Here is a 13,175-nt window from a genome sequence, read left to right as displayed (position 1 = left end):
AAGGATTATTGCATAGGTACATACCACCAAGAAAAATGATATGTGTTTCTGTCCCATATGAAATGATCCATTTTATGGAGATTTTCTGTTAAAACATCTACAGGAATCAAGAGGTGAAAGCATCTGGAAGAATCTGATTCCAGAATCAATCCTCCCCCTATTGAAAAGCTTCAATACTGTAAGTAGGAATGGTCTTCTTGAAATTATAAAAACCTACATCTATTAAGGATAGAACCCTGTAAATATTTTTGGTCATATGCAGCATCAGTCCTTCTATGGGTGACATTGCCCTATGTATGGCATTTTAGCAAAAGAAACTCCACATCATCTATGTTCCCTTTTTAGTCCAACATCATGTATGATATCATTACAAGTCCAGTGGCCATGATGATATGTTGATGACAATGTTACAATCTTGTTCACAAACGAAGTTGTGAACAAGAAAAATGTAAACTTTAGATAACCTATTTTTTTTAAAAGAACATCTACTATGGAGAATCTTCCAGAATTCGTAAGTTGCAACACCTTTATGATAAAGGGTGCAAGTCACTAGAAGCTTTCATTCTTAAAAGGTCAGCTAGGAGAAAAAGTGGATGGCACTTTGGAACAGTTCATTGTATCAATCCCTATCAACATGAAAACAAAGGTACCTTGAAGAAAGTGCATGACCTCTTGAGCACGATGAACAAACGACCCTGATTCTAGCAAGTCTTATAGATATATTGGGTAAATTGATACGTTGGTAGCTCTCATATTGCAATGAAGGATTATATAGTTGTGTTGAGATAATCTCATGAGGATACTTCTTCTTCTTGGGTGGAGAAAAGGCTTCAAAATATTTCTTAGACCTGAATCTTTCTAGAAGCTTGTTTCTCTTGATTGAAGGATAAATAACCATCCAAAACAAGTCTTCAAAGGGAGCTATAAAATCCCTGATGCCCTTTCTTGTCTGATTATTTTCAATAAAATCAAGTCATGTCAGCTGAGTATGATGACATCAAATGGGTTGCATATAAGCTACATCATTATGATTGATTATTTTTGGCACATAGAATAAAGGATTAATAATAGATTGCAGTTAGGTGGATAGTTATGTTTTTGGTGAAGTTACTTTCCCTATATTTAGTGGGAGCTATGATGTTGACTTATGATATTTGTCCTACACAAGAGGAAACTGGATTTTAAAGACAAATTTTCCTTCAGAAAAAGGCTAGAAGTCATGGCTAGACCTTATTAAGAGGGTCATGGTTGAACATTTAGCTCTAGGAGCTCCTTGATGCTTGAGATACTTCTTGAGCTATGCGCGACCATAGGGTGTCCCCTATTGATGACACATGTGTGTAGGGTGAGTGGTTCACCTTCCCCTATGATTGATGAGATATGCATAGGGTGAGTGGTTCACCTTCTCTTATGGGATATAAGTAGGATGAGTGGTTCACCTTCTCCTGCAGACACCCCAGTCAGAGTTGCAAATAGGAATCTATTGGTTGTCACATGTGGACATGTCAGTGGGATGTGGTTCATCCTTTCCCCACATGTAGGATCCTCATTCCCTACGATTGATGGTTGACATGTCGTTGAGACCTGGTTCATCCTTTTCCTACTGTAGGATTCTTTCTACCATTGATGGTTAGCATGCATGTAGGATGTGGTTCATCTTTTCCCTACTCTTGGTGGTTTACATGTGTGTATGATGTGGCTTATCCTTTCCCTACGTGTGGTTTGTATGATGTGGTTTATCCTTTCCCTACATGTGATTGTGATGTGTTTGTAGGATGTGGTTTCTCCTTCCCTACGTGTGATTGTAAGCAGGATGTGATACATTCTTTCCCTGTTGGTGTTCCACTATCATCCTGCCCATGTAGTCCGGGAAACGTGGGAAGTACCTCTCATCTGGCCAATGAGTTGGGAAAAGTGGATAAGGACCATAGCACTATCGATGCATGCATCATGTATTGTCATACTCCCTATGTCTAGGATGAATGATGTTAAACAACTTGATCACACTTGATCAAGTCTGATTGGGGTTCAACCCCTAGTTATGAGAAATGACTTTTGTCAGTGGAGAGTGGCAAGGTCTTGTGACTCACTCTCGATCAATTATTCTTCATTATCCATATAATTGTTCAAGAGAGTTGTGATGAAATGCATAGATGGTGTATGATGACAAGATTCCATGATGATGGATGGATTGGCAGGTGGAATTCTCCTGAGTTGAGAGGGAGTGTTAAAATTGTCAGCTAGGGCCAAATTCCACTTTGGATAGCTCATTTGATGAAGATAATCATTGCATTAAATTCCTCTTCTCGAGAGGATCAAAATCGACTTAAAGATCACCAAAATTTGGATAAGGAAAAATATTTGTTTATTCAAAAGAAATTCTATAAGACTTGATATTATCAAGGCGACAAAAGTTGAAAATTTGAAATTTGAATTTTCCTCCAAGTGTCAAGGTCGGCTTCACCTCCATAAGGAGAAATCGTCATATCTATTTGTATATATAGGCATTCTCCAAACTCATTTGAAATATCCAAGGTCTCCAATATATGTCTGAGGTAGTTGTGCTCTAGGAGGACGAAGGACTGTCTTGTTTTTGGGGTTCTACTTCTGCAACTAGGGCGAGATGCTTCAGATAGGGTAGTCGTTGATCTTAAGGAGAAATATGGTCTCTTTGAATGAGAAAATTCATCATTACAGGTCTCACTTCAAGAGTAGAAAGGAAGGCCGAAATTATGGGCTTGCCTGTGGATAATGAGAGGCAAAATCTCCCTCATAGTAAGGTCGCATTGCAGATCTGTTTCTACAGAAAGGGTTGCAAGCATTGACCATCATAAAGGGATCGAGACACATATCAAGGGTTATGTCCTACCAGTGAAGGGCACCATAATCATGGAAAATTTTAGGGGCGAATGTTCGCCCTTTGGGCGAAATTAAGGGGTTTTAAATTTTTAGTGGGTGAATATTTTGTATCATAGTACACTTTTACAAATCGCCTCAAATAGCCCAACTTATTTTAAGGGAAAGGGTAAAAAAGGTAAATTTAGCCCTTGAAATTAGAAGTTACAACCTTCCATTTGCCATAATTTTCAAGAATAGGTTTTATTTAAGTGAATCCTATGGGCGAAATACCATATTTATAAAAGAGGTATGGTAAATTAATAAAAATATAAATAAATGAGAGGTATGGTAAATAAATAAAACATTTTTTTATATTTACTCCATAAGTCACATTATATACATGCAAGGGTGTAAACAAATAAAAATATAAATAAAGTGGAGTTATGGTAAATAAATAAAACCTCCTTTTATACTTACTCAAAAGGTATGGTAAATAAATAAAAATATAAATAAACTAGACGTATGGTAAATAAATAAAACCTCTTTTTATATTTAGTCCATAACCCTCTTTCTATTTATGAAGGCTCAAAAAAGAGGTTTTATTTAAGTGAATCCTATGGGCCAAATACCATATTTGTAAAAGAGGTATGGTAAATTAATAAAAATATAAATAAACAAGAGGTATGGTAAACAAATAAAACATTTTTTTATATTTACCCCGTAAGTCACCTTATATTTACGAACACTCAAAAAATGCGTTATATTTAGGTGAAACCTATGGGCCAAATACCATGGGCTAGATTATTATTAATACTATGCAAAAAAACATTATTAACCCTAATATTAGTATTAATAAAAATAAAAATGAGACATGGTATTGACCCATGGTATTCACGTGGAATGTAGCCTATTTAAATGGGGGAATTAAACCAACATCGATCCATCATTACTCTATATCTACTAAGCCCTGAGAGGTATCAAATATCGTGATATGCAAACTAGCATAGAGTGAAAAAATATTTGATCCCTCTCGGGGCTTGGTGGATCAAGAGTAAAAATGGATGTTGTAATTTAATGTATGTTAAACATTTTAACTTGGTTAAAATAAAAAATAAAATAAAAATCAATTATTACTTTTATTAATTTTTATAAATTACTAATAGTAATTTTTAAGTTCCAGTTTTATGATAACCCATGGTAATACCATGGTATTCATGTGAGCATAGACTATTTAAAGGGGAAATTCTATCATCTTAGATCCATCTTAATTCTGGGTCTACCAAGTGCTTAGAGGGATAAATAGATTTCATCTCCCTAAGAGTGGTAGATGTGAAGTTAAGATGGATATAGGTTGGTTTTTATGATAATGAAGATATTAAATAGACTTAGGAAATTATATTGTAAAAACATCTTAAGGTGAATGGTTAAAGCTACATTTAGTCACTTTACAAAATTTAGTAAAAAATACCAATATCTCCATTAATATTGGTTTTTAACTTTTTCTGATTTGACAAAAAAATTCAAAACAATGAAACCTTATCACTCTTTCCGCATCACCCTCGCAGAAGATTTCTCACCAATTTTCAAACATTCTCAATATGATATCTTCATGAAAAAGTTTAGGTATTGATGTTGGATTAGTTGTTTGAAAAATAAGTTGGTTTGTACAACCTTTCATCTTCTGTGCTATTCTTAGTTTGTCCTAATGATCTGTAGGGGTTGGAGCCACTGCACCATATTTTCCTAAAAGGTGGAGATTGTTCACCAAAAAGGAAATTAATCTACATGTTACAACGCTGTTAAAAAATGCGAGACCTATGAGGGTAGTGAATTATGCCAATAAGCAATTTAGATTGGGAGAGACGTAATTAAATTTTATTATTTAATTGAAGATTTCCAATTAAAATAATAATAAATCTACATTTATATATTCATATATTGATTGGAAGGATTCTCCCAATGGTCACTTCTTTCAATTAGATCCCCTTCAAGCCCTTGGGATACGTAATACTTTCTTATATAATATAGTTGGGGCTTGCTACTTGTTGGCATGTTGGGGTAAACAAACTTGATGTTTTTTGTTTTTTTTTTGTTTTTTGTTTTTTGTTTTTTGTTTTTTGTTTTTGTTTTTTGTTTTTGTTTTTTGTTTTTGTTTTTTTTTTTTTTATCTCGCAGTTGGAGTCTATGGAATAAGAAAGAAATTTGATAACTTGAAAAAAGTGGTAGCTTGACAAAAGTTGTACAGAAAATATTAATCTCTCCTACCTTGACAGAACTTGTTGTCAATATCAACACCTAGAAGAACTTTGTTGTGGAATATTATCAAAACTAATAGAAGGATATGAAAGAGTGTATTGTAAGAACCTTGAAAAACATGGCCACTGAAACTTGGAACATTGTTTGTAGGAAGAGAAAATTATGTTTATTTTTCCAAACATGTATGTTAGTATATTACATTTTAATGAATATGTTTTCTTATTATCATATATGGTTTCATACTTTAACAAAACATTCACCAAGACTTCACAATGTTTTATTATTCAGTAAAAGATTTGCCAAGATCTCACAAGATTTTATAATTCAGTGAAAGGTTCACCAAAAAAATTATATATACATATTATATTATTGATAAAATCGCCTCCCATTTTTCCTATGTATCATGGGGATTAGCCCATTTATTATACATATAAATTTATGGTGGTTCTTAAAATTTTCCCTAACCATAATATTGACCAAGGTAAGCCACAAATGAGATGAGGGGTGTTGGTATAGTTAAGTGGGACAACAATGTTTTTCAAGAAGCCCTAACCAGACCTCGCTTCAGGAAGGTGTCATCTGATCTCTATTACAAAATGCCTGAATTACAACCTATTGATTAGGTCATCTACTTGTCTAGGGAAGTGACATTGGATCTCCTTGCTGACAAGTCATTACAACTTTAAAGTATTATACTCTCCCTTTGTTGAACATTGGATATTGATAATAAGAAGAATTCCTCAAGGCTTTCCGCATCTTAGGGTTTTTCCTGGCTTGAGCCATATTATCGTGTCCTCTTGTATTAGCTTGTCTTCTGCATTTGTTGTATGTGTTCTTTCTTCAGTTAATGTCAATATGATAATGATGTTAATGATTATGAATGGGCTAATATGGAATATTGAAGTAATTTTCATAAGCAAAGAACATGCTAATCTAAAATTAACACTCATTTTATTGAGTGCAGTTCAAACACCTATATTGTCCCCCTTCTCTCGAGCTTTTCCCACTGCGAGCCTTCATTATAACACAAAGGAGAAGAGGAGGCCAATAAACATTGAACACCCACTGAAATAATCACTTTAGAACAAGAGGAGGGCAAATTGGGAGTGACTCTGTGATGATAGTGGCATTGAATAGGGATAGAGCACCCAAAATTCAAGTAATATAGATGAAAGAAAAGAACGCTTTCCAATTGTCAGGACTGAACAACAACTAAGGCATGTAATGCCTTAGGGGTGTTTAGTGTCGAATGCTAAGGTGGCTCATAAGAATCTGAACATCGGGAAAGAAAATGCAAATTGCAAGGGGGGATAAAGGGAGGGGGAATTAAATGACAATTCTGAATACAAACCAAGAATGATGGACAAAAGAGAAGAGGATGCTTGCAGCGAATGAAGCTCGATAGAGGAGTTTGAGCAGCAACATGCTACATCCAAAAAAGGATTTTGAATTTCCTAAAGTCAAACAATTTTCTTAAATTCCCCTTATGATTGTAAATGTTATTCAAGGTATAGTATAACGAGCTTCTTGAAGGAAATGAGGTGACCAACACAAATATTTTACAGAGCAACACATAATTCATACCCCACCAATAGAATGGTACTAGTTGGCCCGGAAGAGGAAATCCATGAATGTTGTGATGGCTGAGAGCCATAAATTTAAGCACTAGAAGAGGCCACTTCCATGCTTCTCCATTAATCATACCATTAATCTTCGTAATTTCGCTAGCCATTGAAATCATTATCAAATGTGATGGGAGGTCCTTGTCGAGTGATGGCTGCCACCAGTGCTTTGTATTCTCTGCATGTTAGAGGTTTGACATTACATTAGTTACATGCGGTCCTTCTACAGGGATTTCCATGACATCCAATTGGATGCGCTCACCCTTTCTAATCAAAGTTCCAAAAAATGCAACAAACTTTAATTATAAGTGGTGGATCATGAAATTATGCTAAGGAGAAGGGGGAAGGTGTCAAGGTATGCCTGTTCACCCTGAAATTCCATTAATATCAGTTTGACCAGATTTGATTAGACAAGCTATATTAGCTTGGCTATCTGCCTTTGTGTTATAGTGCCTTAGCACATGGTAGAAGGATTTTTGCTGGAAGTCATCCAAGATTCTTGAAACTCTTTGAAGCAAAACATTTAGATGGTTTTCTTTTGGCTGAGAATTTTTTTTGAAGATGCTGGATCTGTTATTGCTCAAAATACCAGGGGATCCTAAAAGGGCAGCTTCCAGGTTAAGGGAAACAATGGAGCGATAGCCCACTGTCACCTCAGCTAAATCTCCCTTCTCTTTACAGACTTTCACCGATGGGAGGAGACCCAGTATGAAGGGAATCAATAGATGAATAAGTCAACGAAGGGATAAAGAGTGCTTCCTAAGGGCTTATTCACAAGAGAGACTCAATTTTGTGGTTTTATTGCTTGAGAAGAAAGGTGTAAGGCTCTCTAAGAAGGGCCAAGGGTATTTCAAGGAATAGGGTTTGAAAATAAGACTTGTAAAGGAGGAAACTAGTCCTAGAGATCCTTGTGAAAACTTGGATTCCAAGTGGTCTTTGTGAAGTTATCTTCAAAAGGTTGTGGGACCACATGGGACCAAGTGGACACAAAATTAGGTCAAGGGGGTGGAGTTGATCAATCAAGGTATGCTTGACCTAATTTAAGGGAAGAAGGGGATCAAAGGAAGAATTTTAAACAATCTTAGGTCACTAGGCAAGGGAATCAAAGGGCAAGAAACAATATTGAAGCTAGGGCTCGAAATATCTTGAGATCCCACCATTGGAATGGATTCAAATTTGGAGGTCTCTTAAGAGACACAACAATGCAGTAGAGGTTTGGAGATCAATTTTTTTGATGGGTAACTTGTGAGAAATGTGATGCCCTAGGTCCCCTATGGAGTCTGGGCCTAGAAGAAAGAGGGAGAGATGATAAAGATTATTTTTTTTGGTGATCACTTATGGAGTACCAGTGCCTATTCATTTGGTAGAAATTGAGTCAATATGATTCCAATGCTTGGGATGATTTCACTTGGTCAAGGAGGCCTCTAAAACAATTTCGCATGGCAATTAAGGCATGTGACAATTGCTTCAAGGTCTTTATACTTTGATATGCAATATGTGATGACTTATTGAGATAAAATTTTAACAAAATATCTCTAGGAACATTCACTTATTCAAACATGGCTGAAGACATGATGCAACTCTATAAAAAGAAAAAATTCTGCTATTTCACACAAGAAAAGAAACAATTTTTAGCCTAGTATAGCGAATTTCCCCAGCAAGATGCATGTGACATAAGAAAAAAACAAAATAGTATTAAAAGAGCACTTACATGTGAGAACAAGTATATCCAATCATCGTAATATGCAAATATAGAAGCTCCAGGACAAAAATGAAGAGATCCAAACATCAAAATTCATCTATCCATCCAATTTCGTCCTAAAAAAAGAATAGCGAAAATCTCACAAGAGTGAATGATCCAATCCAAGTGATGATTGATCAAATGATTCCATCACATTTATATTTATACACTTCCTAATGAATTTGATTTAGCTAATTAGGCCTAATTTAGCCCCTAAAATAAAATAATGCGCATAATAAAAAAACTTTTAGTGACAAGCCCACCAAATAGCTTAAGAATGTAAAGATAAATCTCTCAAGGGGATCAAATGATCAAAATTCATCCATCCATCCAATCTTGTTCTCCAAAAAGAATAGTGAAACTTTCAAAAAGAATAAGTTGGAAGAAATGGAAATATTATAGGTACAGAAGTTTCAACCTAGGTCAAATAATAAGCAGTAAGGGAATAGGGAACTTTCAACAAGTCATGGGCCTTCCCATTCGCCAAAGAAATATCATGAAAATGTCACTTGTTTGGTTAGAAAAGAAATTGAGGAAAATCAAGATCACAATCTGAATGCTTGCAAGATTTATCCATCATCTATGATAGAGAAGATGCAGAATGAAGAAAGGCATGCCATTAAAGTCTTGAATACTTAAAATTTTCAATCTGAGCCTTTCAAAGGTCAGGCGCAAAATTATACATTGGTTGCATCATCATCAGTATCACAACCTATCGGAAAGAAAAATAAAAAACAAAAAAGAGATATAGAAGGTAAATCTTGAGTGATAAACAATGTCAATCTTTCACAATGGAAAAAATCGAAAAAAAAGGAAAGAAGTTTGATGCATCTGATGGTCGGGAGTAGCATGACATTCAGATAAATGAGAGTCCTAAGATTATCAAAATTGGACATGGCACATCAGAGAAACAACCCATTGATCTGCCTGAAAGTCAACAGATGCTCAAATTGGACTTCATTGAACACATTTGATGCCATAAGGCATCCTCTGTATTGTATTTCTAACCCTATTGCAAGTTATTTCTATTACTAGAGTAGTTTCATTTCAACATTTCTATTTCATAGATTAGAATTCATTCTTGGTCTTAAAATAAATTTACATTTCATGTTAGTAGAATAACTTATATTTGCAGAGCTCCTATTTCATGAACTTAAATGTTATATGATGGTTTTTTTATTATATTTGGATGGACACTACTTATATGATTTCATGTGTTTCTTGGATGCAGATTCTGGATTCTCATATTCCTTCAGTGAAGGAATGTGTCCCCAAGTAGAGCTAGATGTTGACCACTCTGTGTCAACTACTCTATAGCAGTATACATTTTTTTTAAAGGAATTCCATCATGTTTGAGCAGTCAGATATCCAAATTCATCTTCATCATTCATAAGTTCATCAAAGTTGTAACTCCAAATTTTGTAACCTAGTGGACCATTTAAAAATGATTTTAGTATGATTATAAAGCCATGTAACACACCTAGGTAAGCTTAGTATTTTTCATCAACGAGTTTCATTATAGGGAGGTTTTAACTTCAACTAATTATCTGTGTTTTTAAACAATTAGATAATTAGCGAAGTTTTTCTCCTAGATATACCCCCAAAGCTAGGGTGGGATTCGGTGCTGATGTCTTAAGTAAGTCCTAGTGCATCAAGTCTATGTATTTTCATAATAATAGATCATGTCTTGAGTCTCGCAAAATTTGGTGGAGTTTAAGTGTGTGGTTTTAATTATTAAATTTTCTGCTGGTTAGGAAATTTAATAATTTGTATAATTTTAAAATCAAAATATTGTAAAAGTTGTATGGGGTGGAGTACTCATAGTTATAACATATAACCTCAACTTAGTGTCTAGACATATTTTGAGGGTTGAAATGATGTATATCCCCTCAAATTATTTTTGCTTTTGGTTTTTTGGAAAAAAAACGAGAAGAATTTAGTAAAAAAATGGTCAAAAAATTAAAATTGAGAGAAAATGAAATTCTTTCCAAGGGGAAAAACAAATTTTTGGAGAAGGTGGTCATTCCTAACAAAGAATTAAATTGACAAACTCAATTCCAAGGCAGAAAAACCACAAGAAATTCTTTGGGGCTAGAAAAGAATTATTTTTTTAAGAAAAAATAAATTTTTAGGTCGTTGAAGAAAATTCATGGGTCCAAAAGAAGTCAAATTTTCAATGTCCTTCATCAAAATAAAAATCAAATTAAAAAAAAAATGAAATTATGCACCAAGGAACCCGCATGGGTTTGGTCTCGTGGCCAGCAGATGGTCTGCTAAGTCGTTCGTGCCGCTGTGTAGGTCACAAGTTCAAGTCTCGTCTTAACCGAGGGTCGTTCTTGCGCGCTGGGTGGTTCCTCCTAGAGGTTATAGTGGCAATCAGTGGGATTCAACCCCGTGTAACAGAGTACGATACCACCGCCGTTGCCGATTTCACTAGTCAACAAAAAAAATGCACTAAGGTGGTTAAGTCAAAAGTGTTTTTTTTGAGGAAAAATGGTCAAAATGATATTTTTTGGACCGGGAAAAAAGGAAATTATTATGGAATTCGAATTTTTTCATCAAGATCAAGGGATGAGATTTAATTTTGGTATGGCTCAAGCAATAACTAGTTGTTATTCTTTAGGATCAAGTCAAAAGTGTGCACTTCTTTGAACCTAACCGTTTTCCACTTGGAGAGGGATCTAGATCTCTCTATTTTTTATAAATTGACATGAGGCTCCTCATTGTCATCATCTTTGGATGGTGTATTGGCTCTGGAAGTTCTGTAACATTTTGTTCTGAGTAATAAAGCATAAAAGTCTTTGGGGGCGATATTATGGTGTATCTCTTCAGCTTGTTGTGGTGAATATAATCTGATAATGCTTTAAATTTCTACTTTATGTTTTAATTCATTAAATTATCTAGCCGTTTGGATTTATAGTTGTTTGTTTGCATTTATATCTATGATGAAAACATTGTTGAATTACTAGATCTAGTGGATTGTTGTTTAAATCACTAGAGCTTCTTTCCACTATGTGACTCACCCCTATTCGATTTAACAAAATCTTCAAGTTTTGTGTAGAAAATCTTATTGATTAGGGGTCGAGTGTTTGAAGTGAGTTCTTGTTTGAATCTTCACCTCCTCAAGCTAAGCGTTTCAAGTAGTTCTTACTTGAACCTTCAACCCTTTGGCACACAACAATGAACCCATAGTGGGATTCTCAAATGCTCATATAAGAGCGCTTTGAAGGGTGTTTCTTTGCCTTAAACATGATCATTTTTTAAAAATAAATTCTCATCTATTTTCAAGCATTATATTTAAATATCTGCTATTTGAAGAGTGTATTAACTGATTTAAAGGTGGAAGTGTCCTCATACACTCTAGATCAACATCTGTGAATATTGTAAATCATTTGTTTATAAATATATAGGGCCATTGTATATATTTTTCAAAATTATTTTATACATATATTTGTCTTGAGTTTTTTTATATTTTGCTTGCAAATCTAAAAGATAAAGTGTGATCCAGATTTACTTCTAATAATTTTTGCAGGTGGATTTTTGGGCATCAAAAGCAAATTGATTTTTTTTTTAAGGAAACACTTGTTCAAACCCTCTTATTCTCCACTAAGGTTTGAGAGTTTCCATTTTCGAATTTGCAAAGATTTGTCATTTAAAAGCTTGAAAAAGTGTTTCTAAAATTTGTGTGTAGGTGAAAACCCCATGACTCCACGATGGTGTTTCTGCTATGATGGCATCAGTTTATGTGTTTTTTCATTGCTTTTGGCTGTTGGGGTTTTTGAATCTCTTTGTTTCCTTCTCCTTTTAGGAGGCTGTCTCCTTTTTCCAAAGTTCTGTAATTAGCTGTATTCTTCTTTACTTTGGACATATGTTATTTCGCTGGATCTGTTAGGGGCTTTCAGCATCGAATCTTTGGACATTTTGGCTTCTGGCCAATGGTCATCCTCTGCAAATCTATCGGGAGTTTTGTCATAGCTCTCTCTTTTTGCCTTATGTTCTGTTATATGTCCTTTTATATTCTCTAAATATAAAAATATGCTGGTTTTTTTTCCTTGAAAAAAAAAAAAAAAAAAAAACCTTTTGACATTCCTTGAGGGTTTCTAAAAAAATATTTTCTGGGCTTAATTTTTTCTGAGCCACGGGCATTTTGAGCAAATTTTTACTTGGTTGCAGGTCTTTTGAAGCTTATTTCTTTTTTGTGTTTTCTCCTTGGACGTTGGCCGGTTGAACAATTTTTTGTTAGGGTATTTGGGTTCGATTTTGGAAGAAATTTACCATCTGAAACCTGGGAAAATTAAGATCGATTTCTTGTGAATCCATATTCAATTTTTCTGAAGAGCAAACCGAAAATCTGGAAGCTGTCTACAAATCTTTGAAGTTTCGATTCGTTTCTGGAAGTCGTGTCCATTTTCTTTAAAGTCCTTTTCTCTTCACCCGCAAGCAAAGCCGTTAGCAGGTATTTTAATAGTTGGGGGGGGCGGAATTTTCTGAAATCAACCCTTACGAAATTAATTGCGTGGTTGAAATCTCCTACCTAGCTGCAAGGTTCATTTTGTGTATTTCCTCATTTGGCTTGGACGGCATGTTTAAATTTAAATTTAACCGCACTCACTTTGGGGACATTGATTTTGCTTATTGGGATAAATACTTGTCGTTATAAATGGGTAAATTAAAATCAATGTTGATTTTGATTATTCCAATAAATAATTTTGATGGTA

The sequence above is a fragment of the Pinus tabuliformis genome, chromosome X, assembly GCF_031772625.1.
Source record: "Pinus tabuliformis cultivar Carrire ecotype Pingquan chromosome X, CPIR1, whole genome shotgun sequence".
NCBI classification, from domain to species: Eukaryota; Viridiplantae; Streptophyta; class Pinopsida; order Pinales; family Pinaceae; genus Pinus; species Pinus tabuliformis.
This window is presented reverse-complemented; position numbering follows the sequence as displayed.